Raw genomic sequence first — 20,859 nt, forward strand, 5'->3', positions numbered from 1 at the left:
CAAGCAAATGTGCACTTCTGAATTAAAGTTAAATTTACTTTTATTATTCATTTACGCACATTATTGCCCGGCTGCTTCCGCTGCTTCCCAAAACCGGACCCAAAGATATTGATGTGCAGTCACGCATCGCTCACCCGGAACGCTGTGCGGTGGTATGGTGGCTCCGGTGTGATAAGGGTAATAAAAAGACAAGTCTTTTGGGCAGCAATTTAATCGCCAACGAGCGGAGTTTTAGACTGTCGCGGCTGTTGTTTCTTTGACGCGCAAAAAGAATCTCTTCACTGCGTTTACTGAAAGGGAGAAGATGGAAAGATTATCATTCGATATCGTCCAGAAGAAGCACGGAAATTTCACCCGTTGCAAAACAATCTCTCTCAAACGCACACACACACACAGGACGATTCGATTGCTTTTATGGGGCAATTAAAAAGTGATCAAAAAAGCGATCGACCAAAGCGCGATGCGATCGTGAAAAAAAGGCCAACAGATTTTCCTTTGCGTGTGTGTGCGCGAGGGTGTGGAGATTACTGTACTTTTTTGGTCCACCCGATGGAGCGTTTTCAGGTGCTGCGGCGGCATTTGATGCTGGCGCATTCGTCGTCGGCCCGTCAGCGGGACAGTATCAATTTATGGGTGATTTTTTTATTACCATTCATAAAATGGGCTTCCCCCCTTGAATGCTTTTCCTACCCCCACTAGGAGCGTCCAGGGGGGGTTGGTGAGAAACTGAACACATTTCGATGTTGTTTTTTTGTTGTGATTTTTGTAGGTGACACTTTAAAAAAAAACTGAAACGAACCAAACTAAACCCACGATCCATGCACGATCGAGCGAGCAAAGGAAGATTCGCTGCTGGGCGAAAGGGGGATAGCGCGGTGTTGAGTAATTTATAGATCATATTTATTCATTTAAACTCCCATGCATAAAATGGCATACATAAAACAAAACGTCGCTCATTTTGTTCGTGTAAATAAACTATAAAACGCTTTGCTTTCTGGCGTTCTGGTGTAGCCAGCGCAAAGGTGGTGTGGTACAAAATGTGTAAAAGTTTGGAGCTTTGGAGCGTTTCTGGTGCACAGAGCACTTTGCTACAATGTTAAAAGGTTAGCGATACGCTTTTTAGTTTAATCCAGCGCGTGATGGTGGCCGTAATTTGCCTGCCAACAACGTTTATCTCCGGCGGAGAGTGAACTGCAATCGAATCAGTGATGCAGACGCGCAAATGCTGCCCAAGCCGAGCGGAGACTAGGGGACGAAAAGGGCTAGGCGGTGTTATCCCTTACAAGGTAATACATAGAAAAAGACCGAATGGGGGGGGGGGGGGGGGGTGTGGCAGATTGTCTAGTTCTACGTTGGATGCAAAACAACAAGAAAACCATCCAACATTAAAAAAACTGACTAAAAATGATTCTTCTGCGAAGAATTTTTGCTTACCCCCTGGATTTGCGCTTGTTTTCGAGCGATCAATCTTCCCGGCAGCGCATTATTAAGTGCGGGAAATTGATAACACGTTTGCGGACGGATGGCGAACCTGGCTACCAGTATTACTACATTTCCTCCAAAATCTTAAAAGAGATGAACGAAAAAAAAAGAAAAAAAAGCGAATCAGACAACAAACACGAGTTGATTATACGTGTGCGCCGGAATCAGTGTTTTTTTGCGGATCTTGGTCGTTATGTCTGCCCGCGCGTGTGTGTGTGTGTTATTTGCTTCGTTCTACCGCTACTGTTACGCTCCCCATTTGGCCAACAACAAAAAAGCGGAGTTAGTCGCTTGTGGGGCGTTGAAATCCATTGCCATCGCCACCGGGATTTGTCCCGCAGTGTGTGTGTGTGTGCCTGTGTGGATAAGCGTCCCGTGGTAGAATCATTATCATCCTCCCTGTCCGCAAAGGTTCCTCTTGCGTCGCACATCACCCGAACCGTTTACGTCGCTCTCGTCGTTCCTCCCTGCCCTGCCCTGCCCCGGCCCGACCGGGTTCCATTTTTGGGACAGGCAAGGAAATTATGCAAAACGGTTGCAAAACGAGCGGTACCACCGTTTGCTGTTCGCATCGGCCGTTCCGTTTTGGGCCGCCGTCACGAACGATGCGCGAACGAACAAACACGGGATAGACACACTGACAGGGTGTGTGTGCTTGTGTCGGGGCGATGGACGTGTTTGCGCGCTGCACTCTGGCTGGCTGGCTGGTTGGCGACTACACGACCTTTTTTTTTGCTGCTGTGCCCCATCCCTGTCCATGGCCGTGCTACTTACATTGTCGGTAGAAAAAGGGAATCCCTTCCGATCACCCCTTGTACGGTAAAAAAGTGGGAGGAGGCAGTGAGGGGAAGCCTCTGGTGCACGATGTTATGCGGGTGATCGCTGGGGCGACTTGCGACTGATTGCGGCCGTTCCGTTGCGGCAGTATCATTTGCACGCGGAGGGACGGAAGGAGCGGCACACCATTCGCAAGTGCCATTCGGAGATATGTGTGTGATGCGGATTCAGATCATCATTACCCGCGTCTCAAGAAGGTGTGGAAGGAGTGGTTGGAAGGAGAAAAAAAGAGAGAGAGAGAGTGCGGGGGCAAAAACACAGAAGGTCGTGCGGTCAATTCGTGTTATCTTCCGGGCGGCGGGAATTGCTTGTCTCAGGATGGGCCCCTAATTTTTCCTTCCCAACCGTGTTCTAGGGGCGAAAGGGTGCGTTGTGCGCCGCCAGCTTCCCGGTTTGTCTGCAGCCGGACCTTCTCTCCTGGGAAGCTGGAGTTGCTGTTGTTGTTGCTATTGCTGTTGTTGCCAGTGCAGTGCGCCATCCGGTGTGCGCTCCATTGTGGCAGATCGTTGACGTTTGAGCTGCACGTTCTGGAGCGCGTCCCCCTGTTCTGCCTCGTAGCGCTGCCAGTGTCCGCTGACGAAAGGATGAACTTGCCCTCCGCTTGCCACCCTTGCTGCGGCTGCCTGGTTGATGATGATGACCGGCTGCCACGGCCAAAGTCACGCATATCACGATCGGGCTATTAAATTCGATAGAGTGTATAATATTTTCCTCCTGCCCGGGCGCGGAGATGGTCCGCTTTTCCGCGTTCGTAATCTTGCGCTATCGCGCGCCGCTGCCCCCGTGCGATGTCGTGTGGACTTTGCCGGTGGTACTGTGCACGCAGCGGTACCGGGCGGCTGCCGGGGCTGTGCAGTGCTGGGTGCTGCCTTGCGCTGGCCCTTCGATGGGATGGGAGCGATGCGGCTGCCTCAGTTGTTGGCAAACATGCACTCTGGAAACCATAAAGCTCGGTTAGTTTGGGTTGATTTGGTGAGCGAAGAAAAGAAAGGAGCAAGAGAGGGCATCTTTCTGTTGCACGATAGCGTACACGTGCAAGAAGGAATTGCGTTCCTTATCATGGTATCGTCTTAACAGGGTTTAAGCTTAATTATTTTGAGTCTCTGCAACACATACGATAGGGATTTTCACATGATACGGCACTACTACTGATTGGACTGGATACTGCTATTGGATTCCATAAAAAAAGATATGACCAATCAGGCAAAGATATCACTTGAAATCATAAATTACTAACGTCAGACGAAATTTTCGTTTATACTAATTTCTATGATTTGGGGTTACAGTTTTTCACCAAATTTCAGCAAATAATGCGGTCCAGGGACATTTGCGTGACTCGGATTTTGGTGTAAGTGGAATATTACGTTATTACGGAATAATATTAATTGTTGGAGGAAATTGTACCAATTTGACGTATGAAGTGTCAAAGCTAAAAATTCCCGTATCTCGAATTCGCGTAACTCGAGTGTCGCGTAACTCAGGGGGAACCCGACTGTACAAAATTTCACACTTTTTAGGCTATTACAACATTTAGTTAAAGCTATGTAATAAAGTAGATTGAGTTGGTTGAGTTATGCGTACCTCCATGTTGCTAGAGACGACAATGTGTGAAACCATTAATGGAAAAGCCTATACAATGTGTTTGGAATATCTTGTGACACAAAATTGTGATTTAAAAAATAGATGTGTTATATGAAGAAGATGTGCCTCCAAAATTTTCTCTGACAACGCCATCCTCTCAAGATGGTTTCCTTCTATTTGCTGCTGCTTTTTTTGAGTACCCTGATGCTTGGTTCTTTATTTTATTTATTACCGAGTCATCTCTTCTTCTTCTTCTTCTTCTTCTTCTTCTTCTTCTTCTTCTTTGGCACAACAACCATTGTTAGTCAAGACCTGCCTGTGGCACTCAAATACTTGGCTTGGCTTTCAATGACTTTTTGATAACCCATAACAGGCACGGTCCTCCATTCGGGGATTGAACCCATGACCGGACATGTAGTTAAAGCCGTACGAGTTGACGACTGTACCACCAGACCGGCCCGTACCATCTCTCTACACAGGCATGTATAACGGACGATTGGAATTTTAACCGATGGCTGCAGCACAAAACGAATCCTTTTATGCGTGTGAGTAAAACCATGCTTGATGCTTCTTGAAGCAGCGCTTGTATGAAGAAACGTCGCCGGTGCCGCCGCCGCCGCCAGCTATTACGCCCCTTGGGGGAATTATGAAAACTCATGAGAAACGAAACGTGTTTTGGCCTCTTCTGTGTCGGCGGGTCCCGTACCGTACCGTTGCCTTGTGGCATTCGCTAAAACACAGCGGCAAATTAGTGTAACGAGTGGGATATATGCAGGCTGATCCGTGGGAATGGGGCGGGAATTAAGGCGTTATTTTTTTGTTTTGTTTTTTAGGGGGAAAATGATGGAATTTCATACTTTGGTTTGCGAGGTTTTAATCACCCAACTTCATGCCCCGAACATTTTGCTGGCAAAAAGAGCAAAAGAGTGCTATCACGGACTGCATGACTCACGCATTCTGCACCGAGAATTAGACTCGTTAGCGAACGAGGAGATGTGGTAAACAATTCCTTTCCTTTTTCTCGTTAGAAAAAAAACCAAAACTCATATAAAGAAGTTTAGTTTTATTGATTTAATTACTCCTGCAAGCTGGCCAAGCCGAACGATGAGGCAAAACAAGTTGTATGCGAAAATATTCAATCAAAAGCTTGAGCGAAACTCCACCGTGCTGCGTTGCCAGTAGCAGCAGCAGCTGCTGCTGCTGATTTATCGTTGTAAATGCAATAAATCCATAAAAAAAAACCCGAATGGGCAACGAACGATACGCGTCAACAGTAGCAAAGCGCACGCTTTGAAACAGACTTCTGAAGTAACAGAGAGTGAAAACAAAGCGACAAGTCATCGTACCGGATATCATAATCGCTCGCGGGCGGGATTTTATGCTCGCCAAGGCACACGGCAGATTGATGTGTGAACATTTCCTCCCCGACTGCTCAGCAGCCGGTATCGATGGCAATCAGACGCATCTTAATGGTTGATTAAATTATTATGATTATTGTGCTAATCCGTTTCCCAACCGTGCCCAATACTGGAAGCGTTTTGCCGACGGTATCAACCCTTAAACCCTGTAGCGTGTCGTGTACCGGAGGAGCAACGGGTTAGGGTTTTTTTTAAAGGTAATATGTTTTTTTTTACCAGTTTTTTTTATTGTTCTTTCCATCACATTCCTAGACCAGCGGGCGGGTTTTTACTTGCGAGGCAAAGATTGACTCCGTGCAGGAATGGGAGAGAAGGGGACAAGAATTTGCCCTGTCACGGGCGATCATCAATCGGATCGGAGCGATCCGCAAGCGATCGATCGAATCTCTCCACCCAAGGGGTAGGGGGGGGGGGGAAGGGAAGAAAATTAAGAACAAATGTGAGGTGCGATAGCTGGACGGGGATATGTTCGGTCATGTTCTTTTTTTGTTGTTGCTGTTGTTGCTTCAATGATCCAAAAGGCGACAAGCTTTGAGATTAGCTCACTCCAGCGATCGCTTCCAGTTTGCGATGCGGGAAGGAAGGAACGCGCCATAAAAAAAGTTGGATGGAGAATCCGTTCGTAGCTGTGGAAAGGAAAGCGCGGGGAAACGATTTGTTTATGACGCAATCGAAACGGTTCTCAAACGAAGGGAGCAAAAGAAGACGAATTGAAACAGAAAACGGACTTTTGCAGCGGATTAAAGTCAACGGATGAAACGTCAATGTCGGATGTGGAGCGCAATGTCAAAGGCCTCGTAGGGGCGTTTTTTTTTTTTTGGACAGATGGGGTGTGTATGTGTGAAAAGTTGTCTGAAAGTGACAGTGGAAAGCGTTGAGAACGAACAGCCAAGTGGTTGTGGGTTGGCGGTTTATTTTTGGTAACTTCAGGGAATGTCTGAGTGTGTGTGTGTTTGAGGATCGAATACTGGTGTTGAAGGTCAAACTTGTTCTCAGAATTGAAAAGGAAAGCAGGAATTGAAATTGAAGGTTTGTTTTGTTGCAATTTTAATGAGACATCAATTCCAATATCTTGAATAATATTAAATCAAAAGAGGTGATATAAGCAGATCTGCCACACATAAATTACTTTAAAACATGCAATAACATCTCTTTCAGTGGCACATGTTATTGCATTGGCACATTAGAAACCTGTGCAATGGGACGTGCAGCACGTCGAAGAAGCAAATAGTTGTTCCCAGGTGTAAATCACTACAAGCGATCCGATAAGATCAGTGACACCATACCTCCGATACCGATCTCTCCCAGCCCAAGGAACACACGCACCCGAATAGGGTTGTTTGCGCCAGCATCGGAATGTAATGCCTTACCCCCACCGTGTGTGTGTGTGTGCGAGTGATGTAATGCGTGTATGTTTCTCCTCCCTCCGCCTGTCGTCCATTTACGGTACCAGCTTCCCCGCTTGGGACCTGCGGACGATCGAAGCGAAGCGAACGAAGCGAGAAGAAGCGCGCTCACCTCTTCCAACCACAAACGAAGGTTCGGTTTGCGGTTCGCTCGATTCAAACGGAATCATCGCTTTTGCACCAGCAGGCTTATGCTACAATTAATTACGTTTAAATTAAGCAAACGAATAAATTAATTGACGACGGCGCGCGCGCACACGCTCGTACCACCCAAACGAGAAATAGCGCACGCACGCACACTAACAACCCAGCCGTCTTGCTGCTGCGGCAAAGCAGGACGCGAGCGCGCGCGCGCACATTGCCAGAAATGGGTAAGCGGAGCCATTCGCCAACGCATTTCCTACGCGATTGTACCCCCCCCCCCCCCCGAAACGCCCCACAAACTCTCCCCCGCCAAGCAGCCTGGATCAACCGCGGTAGCATTGAAAGGCGGAAAACATGTGTCAAACGACAATGGTGTCCAGGCGGTGCGGGAACCACAGTATGGGGAAGCGTATCGGTTGCGGTGGGGATGATATGGCAGGCAAACATGATTTAGTTTATCGCCCGTTCGGAATCTTGACACTTGCCTTTGCGCTACAGCATCACCACCACCTGGGAGAGATGCATTGGGTGTGTGTGTGCTTTTATTCGCCTTTTTCTCGATTGAGATTGGTTGTTTTTGTGCTTCCTTTTTGCTCGGAGGCTTTTGAACCACCTTCACAAACATGTGCAGCAGCGGCAGCGCTGGCAAGAGGTATCGGTGCCAGGAGATGCTCATCATTTCACGTCCATCCATCAGCGACGTGCGACGATTCTGTGCCGCGATTGATATAATTTATGGAGTTTATTTGAACAAGGCAGAGCAATGTCAGCAAATGCAATGTTGTGTGCTACCTCCCACCCCACCCATTTGTGGCAACCGCATTCGATCGATCAAACGGTCAAGTTGCACACGAATGCGGCGATGTGTAAATTACAGCGAGCGTGTTGTTGTTGTTGCTTCGATCGGTCGAAAGACTTGTCTGGAGCACAAGAGACGAACAGCGCAACCGGTGGAACCGTAGGCAACAAAACGGTTCAGGATAAATTACTCGGGCAGGGGAAGGAACAGAAGGAGGGGTGAAAATAGAGAAAATAGTACTGAAATATTGCCTCCTATATATATTTTTTTTGGTTCTGTGTTTTTGCTTCTTCGCGATAAGCTACAGCGGCCCCAGAAGACCCTTAACGAGAAGCTGTACGCCACTGCGATGGGAGGAGAAAAACGATTTTTTCTTCACCCAACCACCCGACTAAGGGCGGGAAAGGGGTGTACAACAAATCAACATTCGTCACTTGAAACCCCCCTTTACTCCCTCCCCTCTTTTGCAGACCGCGGTGAAGCGGCGGTTCTATCTTAATCAGGCAGGAATTAAGACCCTTCTTCTAAACAAACGCACGCGAGAAGCACAGAAACAACACACGGGCACGTGTTGCTTTCGTTTGTCTGTTGCCTTCCTTTAGCCCTTATTCGTGTGCTGGTGTGTGTGTATATGTGTGTGTGTGTTGTAATGCGCATCCAATATGTACGCGTATGGCCGAAAATGGAAGCTAATCTAAATAAATTCACCACCATCACGAGCGTGTAATTTGGCGCGTTACAGCCTACCAGCCAGTGCTTTGGTGCCCTGCTACCCCCCGGCCGAGATTGTTTCAGTGGTGTGGTTTGTCAAGCACGGGAGATGATCGTTAGATCCGCGATACATACACACACACACACATACACCAACGAATGCTTTTGCCAAGCTTCGAAAGGCCAGGGAGAAAAATGTTCGTCGATCGAATCGAAGTTGAGCCAGCCGACCGTCTCGGCACGGTAGAATAGGGTGCGTAAAGGGGTTAAAAAAATCTAATCTCATCAGAATTGGATGAGCAAGCACAAAACAAAAAAGGCACGAGAGGACGAGAGTGAAAGAAAGACGTCCAAAAAAAGAACCTCACAGATGGGACACCAAAGGTGGACACACAGTTGCGCTGTTGGAAGAGGCTGGGCTTGGGTGGCGCGCGTGAAGATTGTTTTCGTTTGTTGTTTCGATTTCATTTTTCTAGCAGCGCGGACGCACAAGCAGCGAGGAGAGAGCACACGCTAGACACCCTTTTTTTTGGCCTGCCCATCTCTCCCAACTGTATCGAAGGTTGGCTTTCTTGGCTTACGAAATAGCCACGCCACGGTGAACGATCCACCCGGATTAAAGGTGGACAGGCTACACCGAATCATCGGGCAGAATCGGGTTTAATCTTTTGTTTTAGTTGCCGTAGTCCGGAGGCGGTTGAGGGTAAGGCTGTTATGCTGCTGCGGGAGCGTTTGCCTATGGCCCGGGTTTCGTTTCACTCCTCACTGTTATGCTGCCGTACCGGCGTTGACATGAAATGCGACAGATCGAGTGACGTAGATACCGGCAGCGCTCATTGCATACACTTTGACTAGAGTCGACCGACTCTAGACAGCAGAGCTGGTTGGATGTTGAACGAGTGGCCGTTGTGTTTGATGCGGTCTAGCAACAGATGGATTCTGGTTGAAAGAAGACAATCAAGAGATGAAATAATCAAAAAAGTGGCAAACATTATTCACTTTTAAGGAAGAAAAGCTTTAAAGCTTTAAAATAGAGTAGAAATTTTCCGTAAAAATTATGCAATCAATAAGTTATGTTTGACCAACTATCAAACGTTACCTCAAAGCGTGAATCCTTTTGCAGCGCTGTCCGTGTGGCTGCTGGCCCGCCCGCTGCTTTGTTGACAGCAGCATAACGCGATGCTCTTCGAATCGTTTCGCTCTCTCGGTTCATCGCCTCATTCCAAATAATCGGCCGTTTCTTTCTGCACTGTGACGGCACGGTACCACGTTTATGTTGCTATGCTCTCGCTACTAAGAGCACGAAGCGAAAGAGAGCAATGCTCTCCCGTGCGGCACGGAGAGCACAGCAGCATCCATTCGGATTCCGGGTCGGATGAAGCACGCGCGAGATAACACACGAAGGCCGCGCGTGTTTTGGGATGAGAGTGCACAGCATGCCGGGAGAGATGAAATGGAACGAACGAACAAAACCTCAGGTGTAATCGGATACAGCCAACAGCGGACAGGGCCCCGGGAACGCGGGACGGCCCGCGTCGCTGTAGTCATCGTCGTCGTCGTCATCCTCGGCGACCGGTGCGACGGAGGCAGATCAGTGAAATGAAGCCCAACCCGAAGTCAGTTTGTGGCAAAGCGCTGTAGCGGGTGGATTGCACTGTGTGACGGAGATCTCGGAGCACAAAAACCCGTCCCGTCCGCCGGAGCTTACGCAAAAAGGTTGCGTCGCGAGTGTTCAACCGCGAGTGTTGGTTGTGAGGTTTTGTTTTTGGTGTGTGCTGGAAGTTTAAGGATACACGGTAGTGCCAGTGCTCAAGCAATGCCTTTGATGCTGCGTGATCGGTTAGTTTAAGCGAGGTTCGTTTCTTTACCCAGCGTTTAAGTCTTTTGATTAATTTGTTAGTTCCAAACAATTGACAAGTGTGACAAGAAATTAAACACAAAAAAATGTAGCCAAACAATCGAAAAACAGGGATCGAAAGTGAGTGGAAAGAGTAGAGAAAGAAAAAAAATACAAATTCCAATAATTTCCAACAAGATACAATTTCGTTCGCATCTTCCTTGAATTTCTTTGTGCCGTTTGGACAAAAAGGGATATCAAAATTCTTCTGCGATCGAGCCTTGGTGTGTGTGCGTGTGTGTGTGTGTGCCAAACAAAACGCGCGGGCAAACCGCGTTCTTAGAAGACCTTGACGGCTCGAACGGTGCTCGAGGCGATACAGTTGGAAGCCTTATAGCATAGGGCCTCGGAAGGAATTTCGACGCGCGAGGAGTCTCGAGGATCGATCGCGCCGTCGCGCCCGTTGCCAATTGGTTCGGCCGATTTTTGGGGGTGCCTCGTCGCGTTCGACGGGTGTAGTGTCTGCCGGTTAGTTTGAGCATACAAGAAAAAGAAGAATAAGAAGAAGAAGAAAATGCCCACAACCACATTAGGAAGGGAATAGAACATAAAAAGGCAGCCGATGGAATGGGTTTCGCTGTCGTTGGGCACCACAGCCTGACCGTGGCGCGGTTAGGAGGCTAGACGGTACGAGCAAACATTCTTCATCACTAAACGAGCGAATCGTCCAGTTTCGTTGCGTAAAGTTTGGTCAAGCTTTTGAGGGGGGGTGGGCTGTTGGACGTGTGTGTGTGTGTGTGTACGCTCGCACCCAGACAGACAGATAGAAACAGAAAAATCCAATCAGATCCAGCCGGCTTGAATTTGGGAGCATAATGGAAGAGTGAAAATTAAAAGTTTCACCCCGGTGGGTTTGTAAGTGGATAGAAGCATAGAACCACAACACAGTGAAGGTAACAACAGTAGCAAAGTAGCAGCATAAAAAGCAGCGTAAAATTGAAATTTAAACCAAACGCGATCTTTGTGTGATCGTTATCAGGGAAGCATCGCGATCGTCCAACGCAACGAGTGTGCCACAAGCACAGCAACACATAGCAGCGGAATGCGTTTGGTGTAAAAAATAACTCCAATCCACAGATAAAAGAACAAACAAGCGAAAGATAAAAAATATGAAACATTCCAAAAAATGACAAAGTGTCGGTGGAGTGTGCAAAAAACGAAAAAAAAAACACGAACAAACTATGCGCTCGGAATGAATGAAATCGTAAAACGGTGAATATCTCTGCCTTTTGGGCAGTGGTGCATGCCCGTCCGCCGACGACATGTTTGAAATTGTTCTGCCCGGTTCGGGGGTTGCGCTTTGACACTCGCTTCGCTGCACAGCGCGCCCGCGGGGAGGGGGCGCGTACCGCCGCATACTTTGTGGGGCTGCATGATTGCACCGTGGACAGGTGAAGAAGATATTACCAGCAGCAAGCCGAGCGGTGTGGTTCGGTCCCGACGTTCGTGCCTGACGTGCCTGACACGACGTTCGTCGTGTGTGATGTGTCTCGATCGATAATTGAAGTATGTCGTTAGCGTGTCAATTTTGATTGTGATTGTCCGTGTGTCTGCGGGGAAAGAAGGTCAGTTGTCGTTTTTTTGTGGGTCGGAAATTGTGTGTGTGTGTTTTTTTTGCGTGTGCCATCTTCAAGGACGACCAGTTTGGACCAGCCAAGCCAAAACGGGAGCAACCTTTTCCCTGCCGGGTTTGGCTTTAAAGCGGTAAGCAAATGATCGGAGCATTTGTATCTGTGCGTGTGAAATCGTTGCAAAGAATTTGCTTGTAGAGCTGATTAGGAATCGATTCTTTGTCTTTGGTTTGACATTAGTAAATCAAAGCGTGCCCATTGAATTGAGGACTAATGAGTTAATTCAAAACGTAAAACAAAACGGAAACTTGAGATGAGGTTCGATAAATTATCTTGTCACATTAAATTCCAACTGTTTATCGCTGCACAATCGCTGTTACTCCCCGCTCCCTCGGGAAGCGCTGTAGGGGAAGAATAAATCAAACCCACGCTTCAGTTTCGGAGTTGTCTTTGGTGCTGCCCTCCCAGAAAGCTCCTAACGAGCTTCGATGCAAACAAATGCTAGGAAATTTCATTTCCCAAAAGCACCCATTTAGTGTGTTCTTTTCGTTTGTACGAATGCTTAAAACAACGCACAAGCTATTATGCTTTCTGTTCTTAGGCTTGTCGTTTTAATATACGATGGGTTGTTTGTTTTGCGTCCATTTGTGCCATTTCTTGTTACGGATAATAGCGGACGGGCAGATATCTGTAACGCAAAACAGTTAGAACTGTTTAGCAGACAATAAATGGCGACATAATGTTCGCTTTAATAGGGCAATTCGAACGGGTGGTTGGCTCTCGTTTGGTACGAACCATTGTGAAACATGTTGATGGAAATATTAGCAGCAAACAGTCGCTGGAAACAGAACGTTGAGCAAGCGTAGAGCGAAAGAGTTTCGTTTGGTGTCAAAATAAACCAACTATCTTTGAGCTCTGTTGTTGCTAAACCCTCGGCTAAAGTTGCCCAATAAGTCGGTTGGTGAAATGAAGTTTTACGGAATTAAAAATGAATCGACTTAACCGCGGTCTTACAGCAAGCGAGCAATGTTGCATTTTTCATGAGCAACCATGAGCACGGTGGTATTTCCGTGAGGCAGTGAACCGAAGCAAAGCCAACTGGCCGAATCTTTACAACGCGAGCCGGGTCATTCCACCTTGGATGTAGCGTCAACGTGTGAACGTGCGTTTAAATCGGCCATCGAAGACAGAGGCTTGCGTGTACTCTCTAGCGACGAAGAAAGATTTTACTTTTTAATGCTTAGAAAAAGGGGAAGAAAACAGTGCCAGATTGAGAGAGGGAACGGTTGAGGTGTGTTACTGTGTGGTGATAGAACTTGGCGGAGAACTAACAGGTGTAAAGAATGGGAGAAAATAGGGTTTGGTGGTGTCAGGCATTCATGTGAACCCCACTATGAGGAAGAGTTAGAGGAGATCGCTATCAAGCGGGGTAGTTTGTCGGTAATTTATTAAGGTCCTGAGATGAGCAGGACTGGTCAACGATGAGTAGAAGCTCATAATTTGTGTGATAAAAATCTGTGTTCCGATTCATTAGGAACTAACAAGAACGCTATGAATGTCATTTGAAATGGAGAGTGACATCAGCCAGCAGGCAGCAAACCTGAGAAACTATTCTCTCCACACACAAAAAAAACCCCAGTGACAAATTTGATCAACACAATCATCCCCAAAACGGTGGCATTTAATGGTGGGAAGAGAAAACACTACACACTTAAAAACTAATTCATTACGACGTGCCTAAGAGTAAGTTGCAACTACGCTGCGTGCTGCTGCGTATACTACGGCGTCTTAACTCCCCGAAAAATAATCATCCCAACATTAAATCACAACCCCCTTGGGTTTTCGGTATGACAACAACGCGCGTTCACAAATTAGCCGCGTGCGGTTTAATTAGCTCCGCCAGCGGTCCCAGTGGAGCACAGAATTTACGACGAATTGTTGTCAACGAGCGAAAGGGAAACTGGTTTTGCAACCATGCGAGAGCCTTGTGGCATGGCATGTTGGGGTCAATTTTCCCACCGGGCAGGGCAGGGCAGAAGATGAGGATGCTGCGACCCGAGATGTGGTGGTTTGTTGCTTTCGCTTTTATTTACAAATCATTCACTCTGCCGCGCGTCTCGCAGGCGGTTGACCATTCGAAATGAATTCGCTCTGCGAAAGAAAGGTGTAACGAGCGGAATGGAATGGTTGCGTTCCATTAGCATGGTCAGCAAAGGCGAGGACAGCGAGAAGAAGAAATTGTGTACACGAAATGCCGGGACGAAAAAGCGCGCGATCATCGCTCGCGGACCGGCAGCATCCGCAGAACTTGGCTTTGACTTTGGAGTCAGAATTTACCCACCGAGAAGTGAGAAGGTCTAACAAAAACGGCACAAACTCGTAATCGAAAGACCTAGCGAGCGCGCGCTCGAGAATGGGAATGGGCGAAAAGATCGTTCCGGGCGATACGGGACAAACACTGGTCGATGTGTGCGCGCGCGCGCGCGGCCATTTTTTCCTGGCAAGGAAATGAAGCACACGTTCGTTCCGCCCTCCGGTCGGAAAGCTCCGAAAGAAATATTTAAAAGCGGCACGCGAATTTCACATATTTCTTGCGAAGCTGTGGTAAGGTTTGTGCGTGTAGGTTCCGTAACCGTCTGGGCGTAACCGAGCCTCGGGATGAAGATTCCGTCTCGGATTCCCCCGGAGCAGTGCGGGCGAATGACGCGATGGCTTTGCATGTTGGCGAAAGCAAAGGAAAGGGAGTCCATGGGGGAGGTGGGTTTGGTGGGTGCAAATATTTAGCCTCTGGTAGGTAGGTAGGAGGTAGTCCGTCTGATGATGTGGGTCCTGCACCGTAAGCGGGTGTCGCTAATCTGGGCATCTTCTCGCCCGAGGGCGAATCGGCGCGAGATATGGTTTTGTAAGCGGTGTGTATACCTTTTTTTTAAGCGGGCGTTTTGTAGCCGCAGTGTGTGCTTTCCGTGGTGTCCTCGCGCTTGAGCATTATCTAATTCTTGGCACGGTTGTTTTAGTTGGCGCGAAAGCTCGTGCAACCGGGAAGAAGAGTTAGCGCGATATGGAACGTACGGAGATGCTGAGGCGGTGTATACATTTTTATGAGTTTGAACACCGCAGGCCAATTTTTGCGAAAGGTTTGACGATGCGGAACATCTCCGCCAGTTTGTCGGCTTTAGCTGTGATGTAATGTCTGTGTGTGTGTGTGTGTGTGTGTGTGTGTGTGTGTGTGTGTGTGTGTGTGTGTGTGTGTGTGTGTGTGTGTGTGTGCGCGCGTGCGTGTGTGTGCGTGTGTGTGTGTGTGTGTGTGTGTGTGTGTGTGTGTGTGTTGTAGATCAGCTTGGCAAGATATGTTTTCACCTGTGTGGATAACGTTGTTTGGTCGATGAAACAAGACATTTTCTTGTATTAATATTCACGTAACATTGTTAGTATTATTTGCGTAAGCGTGATACGTCACGAGAGATGTCCCAAGCATGTTTGAAATTGTTATCAGTTTCAGTAATTGCTTATACACCTCACAATATCTAGGATCTACGTTGTTCAGAAATTAAAAGATCACTCTTTTCAGTCAATTGACTCAAAGTAGAAGTATTCAAAAGTTTTTGAGCGATTAACTCTCATTCATGCCACACTGTCTTGCATCTCACTCAGTGTTAGGTTTGATAAAATTGTTCTTTTTTAAATAATTTCAAACAACTCTCTGTTTCGTTATCCCGCATAGCCTTTGAATCGCTAAATTACGTTGATTTCCTCATAGTTTACACGCTCTTGCTTATATGTGTATGGGTAGTTCTCAGCCACTTCTAAGAACTGATAAAACTGACCAGTTCTTACTTCTTATCTTTACTCCGAGTGAATTGTGTGAACTGCGCTGAGAATTCGATTGAATTGAATCCCGAAATAGCAGCCTAACTCTGCGGACTTAGACAACTTTTTACATACTGGCAAGATTCAACACATTCCCTCAGGACACAGTGCTCTAATTCGAGTAGAACTAATGTGCCGCAGTCATAAATGAATCTCCGTAATTTTGTTTACCTTATAATGTTGAATTGCGAAACTGGAAAGCAAGGATTACATTTCAGAAAAATTGTTTCTGGTATCTTGTATCAACTTTCATGTTTTGGTTAGATGGTCTTATATGTTATATCTCCATTTAGCACCATTTAGCTAATGTCCGTGCCTTTTTTCTCTGCCCAGTGGCTTAGTCATCGCACCATTTTGTTTGATTAACTTCATACATACACACGCATCACTCGTTTAAATGCACCTTTAATGCGTAATACCATTGCTAGGCTTACGACTAATCGTCCACAGTACAAACAAGGCGAGCTGAGCGGATGTTTGCAAATTTGCCGCGCAGAAAAGGGAATCTTCAACATTGTACAGCGCGCTTTTGTCAGCAATGCCGACAATCCGCAATTCCAAAGCCAAATAGGACGGGCGATAAACATGGTCATGTCACCATTGCTACAAAGCCGTTGCAACGGGGATGTAATTGTGCGTGAAATCCACCCCCCTCCTCCAGGCTCGCATGCTGTCATGCGCTCAGCATCGGAAGCCATAGTTATACCGAATTCGAAAAGTAAAAAGCAAATGCAAAAAAAACACACAACCATCATTAGAACAAATGTACCAACAAATGCCACCTTCCAGCACGTCTTGTTCCCCTTCGGGCCATTAAGCATTAATTTCCTTTTGCGGTTTGATGATCACACCGTAGCCGCGTCGCCCCTTCTTCACCGATTGTGCGCAAAATCATCTCCAGATCAAGAATGGAATACCGGCCGGTATGTTCGCAAGGCACTTACACGTTGCACTGTAAACAGTTCTCCGGCCCAGACAGTACGGCAGCGGATGGACATACGCATGTGTACTTGTAGTGCGTGTGCATGTTTGTGCAAGACGGCAAAGGGCAAACTAACTACGGAGGGAAAAAAGAGTGATATTAAAACGCAACCCCACACACATCAAGAAACCGGTTGCCCGTATGCTGCTGCTGCTGCTGCTGATGCGTCCACTCCGATGTATTTGAGGCGGACATTTTCTTCCTGCGTATTTTGTTTTGCGACGATCATGCATAGCCCCAAAACCTACCCCCACAAGATAACACACGAGGTTCCACCGTATACCCTGAATCGGACCGACGTCACGCGCCTGTACACTATCGGTGTGTGTTAATGGGAAGGAAGGAACCGCCCGAGAAGGGTTTAACTCGAGCACGGCGTGTCCACCGGGCGTGTTTTTTTTCCCGTTCCGACGCAACGGGTGCAAAGCACAGGAGGCACACACACACACATGTGTTTGCGATGAGCGATATATGTGTATTTTGTCTAGGCCGGGTTCCGTCCGTCCCCCCGTGTTCTCCTGCCGAGAGAGGTGGCTCGGATTTCATAATGTCGATTTTCCATAAATTAACATGCACATTAGATACGGCATTTTATGATTGGTCGGTCTCGTTGTCGGTGCGATTTATTGGGCCTGGAACCGCGGGATGGCCCCGCGATCGAGCCGTTTGCCTGCGATCGTCTGCGAAGGAGGCTTTCTCACCTCGCGGTTTCTCGCTTCCTAACGCTCTGGAGGAAGCCGCCGCCTAAGTCGAGGATGAAAGTAGATGGTTTACGCTGCCCGGGAACGCTTTCGGCCGTACGGTTGCGCACCTCTGAACTTTACACAGACAATGTGCCGACAACCTGTGCCCGATGGTGTACGATCGTATGTGTGCGCGGTTTGGAAAATGCAACTCAACCGCCCCTGTCTGTGCCACACATGCGCGTTTCCCCATCGCTGCTGGAATGTAAGCAGGAACCACCGTTGCAGCATGGAAATGGAAGTTATGCTGTGGCAAAACAGACATCGGCGCAATCGGCTACTTTGCGCGGACGTAGTGAGGGGCTTCCTATTGCCTCCCTTCCACCCCATGCTATGCTATTGCAGCAGAAGGGAAAGTGTGCAGGGAAAAGGCCGTGCAGCTGAATGTCGCGAGCGATACGATTAAAATATTTACAGCACTAAAACAAAACAGGCGACAGGCGAAGGGGAAAATTGTTAGCAGCGGGAACCGTTCCCTATCATCGACATTTGAGCATGTTTTATGTGTGTGTGTGTGCTTGTGAGCTCGGAAAAATGCATTCGTGCCGGAGGGAGAGAGAACACGGTTACTTTTAAAGCGCGGGTGTTAAAAATGGGATGGATTTTCATGCACCCGAATCCAGAACAGGCAGAGTCTTTAAGTACGTTTTTGCTTATTGAAAAAGTGCAATTAGTTCCAGATATATCTGTTGGACAATTATAACCATACTTTGCTGCTTAACTCGTTCTGCCTGATTAGCTAAGGTTGAAAGAAGTTAGTTTACTGCGGCTATAGAATAGATTTGAACCTACAACAACACACGCTTTGCGGTTGCAGGTCGGTGCGTTTCGATACGGCTCCACGGAGGCGCACCTAATATAGCGATGCATTTGCCGTATTTAAACTGTTCATGTTGGGTTTGCTGTGTAATGTAATATTAAAAAAAAGCAGTTCAGTTACTTGCTCGTTTTAAAGATTAAAGATTAAAAGGGTTAATTTAAACAATTAAATTTAGTGGAAACCCCCAATCCAAATCCAAAAGAGTTCCGTAATAAGTTTGGTCCTTCGAACCGGATTATTCACTAATCACAGCGTTGGATCGTTTCAACTAACACATACTTTAATTGCTGAACTCAATTGAGCAGGTTTCCAAATGACATTGATTCCAACACGAACAATGTACGTGAGAACCCTTGTATCGATGGTGTTCGGTACGTGTCTGCATCAAATTGAGCGATAATGAGACACGCTGCAAGACAATTAATCCTATCCCTCCTGTCTGTCTCGGTGCGATTGCGAAAGTTGTTCCACTTGTCCAAACACACACACCCGTTGCACTCTCCGGCGAATGTTAATCAAACAGCGTTCTGGTTTCCACAACACAGAATCGGGCAGCAGAGATCGGGCCCCCGTGTGCCGTGTCTAGACCGAGGCAGGCCGGTCAGGCCGAATGGAATGCAAGACAGTTTTGACGAGTGCAACCCTCCGCTTCGGTGGTCGTTCTGGCCCGCTAGCAGATGTTGCTCCTTGATGCACTGCCACCCGCCCTTTTGCATGTGATGGACACATTAATGAGCGTACGTTTGCAACCGCAGTCTAGCTGCCAAGATTACCAAAGTGAAGATGTCTACGCCGGTACGGCACAGGCACAGGCACAGGTGAATATCACGTCCCACACGTCGCACACACTGCATCAATTTGCATCCATTGGCCTTAAGTGCAGCTGTGCGGATGTGGGGAAAGACTGGGATGAGCAAGATGAGCTGATACCAATATACCCCGATACCACAGGCCCGATACCCATAAGGCACTCACTGGGAACGGAGATGCAAAAACGTGATTGCACATACCACCCCCGACCGACCGGCCGAACCGGAACCGGGGAGGGATGATATTAAATTCAAATTTACCGAGTTCATTGGATTGCAAGCAGGCCCAGGAACAGACAGAACATGTGGAGGGGATGTTTTTGGCATCGAGAAGAAAAAGGTGCCGTGAGGGAGAAAAGACGGTCCACTTTGATTCCTCTCGCTTGGCTACCTGTGTCGGTGACCGAAACCGAAAGACCCGTTAATTTCGACCTCCTTCGCCTTGGCGACTGGTGCAGGACGGGATCTTCGTTCAAAGGCACGATAATGGAATTCAATTAAACAACCATCGGGATAAATGCTGCAGCTAAAGATCTGGACGGATGGGAAGAACTTGCGATGACCAGCCTGGCCCGGCCACGGGCAAAAGGTACACGACCTTTGACACCGTTCGACGGTCCATCCCGTCCCGTCCCGAGATAGCCGAGACGAGCGAGAGATGTGAACCTGTGAACCGGCGGAGCTTAATCTAGCCGTAGCCGTCTATTGCACCTTTTTATTGCCAGATGGCATACATAGAGGGGGAGAGGAATCCAACAGACAGACAGGGCAGACGGTCTAGGCTCGACAGGAGGCTCAGAGCTCAGATGGAATTATCGACCGCAAATGCTCGACGGAACTGTTTGGGTCGGGACACAAGCGCTCACACTAGAATGGATGTAGTTTTCAGGTTAATTAGTTATTGTGCGATTTATGCATAATTGAGCATCGACACGCACACCAGATGTGAAGATGGTGGCGGACATGGTACGGGCGATGTTGGACAATTTGCCACAAATTGAACCTCGTTTTGGGGTGGAAAATCGAGGCAGCGCTTGTGTGAAATTCATCAAACCCCGTGCAGTATTGAACCAGGGAACCAGTGATGTCTGGCACGTGCTTCCACCCCGGTTTTTATGATGGCACGATACGTCATTAAAACCACACCAACAACAACAACAACCAACGTACTCCCTTCCCGGTGGGAAAGGTCAGCTTTTGTCTCGATCGGAACCTCGGATGTCTTGTCGTCACCTCGTGCGCGTCTATTGTTGGGACCAAGACGTTCATTGGGCCGCACTGGAAAGCGAAAGCTATGCGAACAATTGTGTACACTTGCAATTCCGCGTTTTTGCTTTGGTGCGGCAGGAACGTCAACGCGTTTTCTTGCGATCTAACATCCATCGACACAAGCGTCACATCGAAATGGGGCCATTGGGAAGGGCGATGGGGAAGTGAGCGACATAATTGCAAAGTGTAAAAGTCGGCTGGAATTCCAATTAAGATAGCACCGACACACCGACGTCGGAGGTGCATCACACTGGCAGCACACTTTGTATAATGAGATTAATTTGTGGCAGAGTTTGAAACGGGAAGGAGCGGTCTATGGGGCGCCAATTATTCCTTTGCTAGCTTTGAAGGTAGATACTGCTAGTGAGAGTTTTGCCGGCATGATATGGCATTGGAGTTTTATCTTCGCTATCGGGCTGTGCGAAAGCATAAAATTGAAGTACACTTTGGCAAGCGAAAATAGGCGAAAGTTGTTCAACTGCAATAATGCGAATTTCTGTTGCTTATCACTTCAAAAATGTTG

At 47.7% G+C, this 20,859-nt stretch overlaps 1 protein-coding gene and 1 long non-coding RNA gene across 9 annotated transcripts in view; one reads left to right on the forward strand and one right to left on the reverse strand.

Moving 5' to 3' along the window:
• LOC121591877 overlaps window positions 1-20,859 on the forward strand; it is a 40,962-nt gene that overhangs the window by 15,622 nt on the left and 4,481 nt on the right. The window lies entirely within an intron of this gene.
• LOC121591882 overlaps window positions 1-20,859 on the reverse strand; it is a 27,456-nt gene continuing 6,597 nt past the window's right edge. The window contains exons 3-4 of one of the 4 annotated variants that reach the window (XR_006004573.1): window positions 1,435-1,565; window positions 1-290 (exon numbers count right to left, since the gene is read on the reverse strand). This is a non-coding gene — a long non-coding RNA (uncharacterized LOC121591882). Of the gene's footprint in view, window positions 291-1,434; window positions 1,566-7,904; window positions 9,318-9,477; window positions 9,672-16,101; window positions 16,771-20,859 lie in introns of those variants that run through there. The other 3 variants (XR_006004572.1, XR_006004571.1, XR_006004570.1) reach the window with 3 other exon arrangements.

The sequence above is a fragment of the Anopheles merus genome, chromosome 2L (assembly GCF_017562075.2).
Source record: "Anopheles merus strain MAF chromosome 2L, AmerM5.1, whole genome shotgun sequence".
Taxonomy (NCBI): Eukaryota; Metazoa; Arthropoda; class Insecta; order Diptera; family Culicidae; genus Anopheles; species Anopheles merus.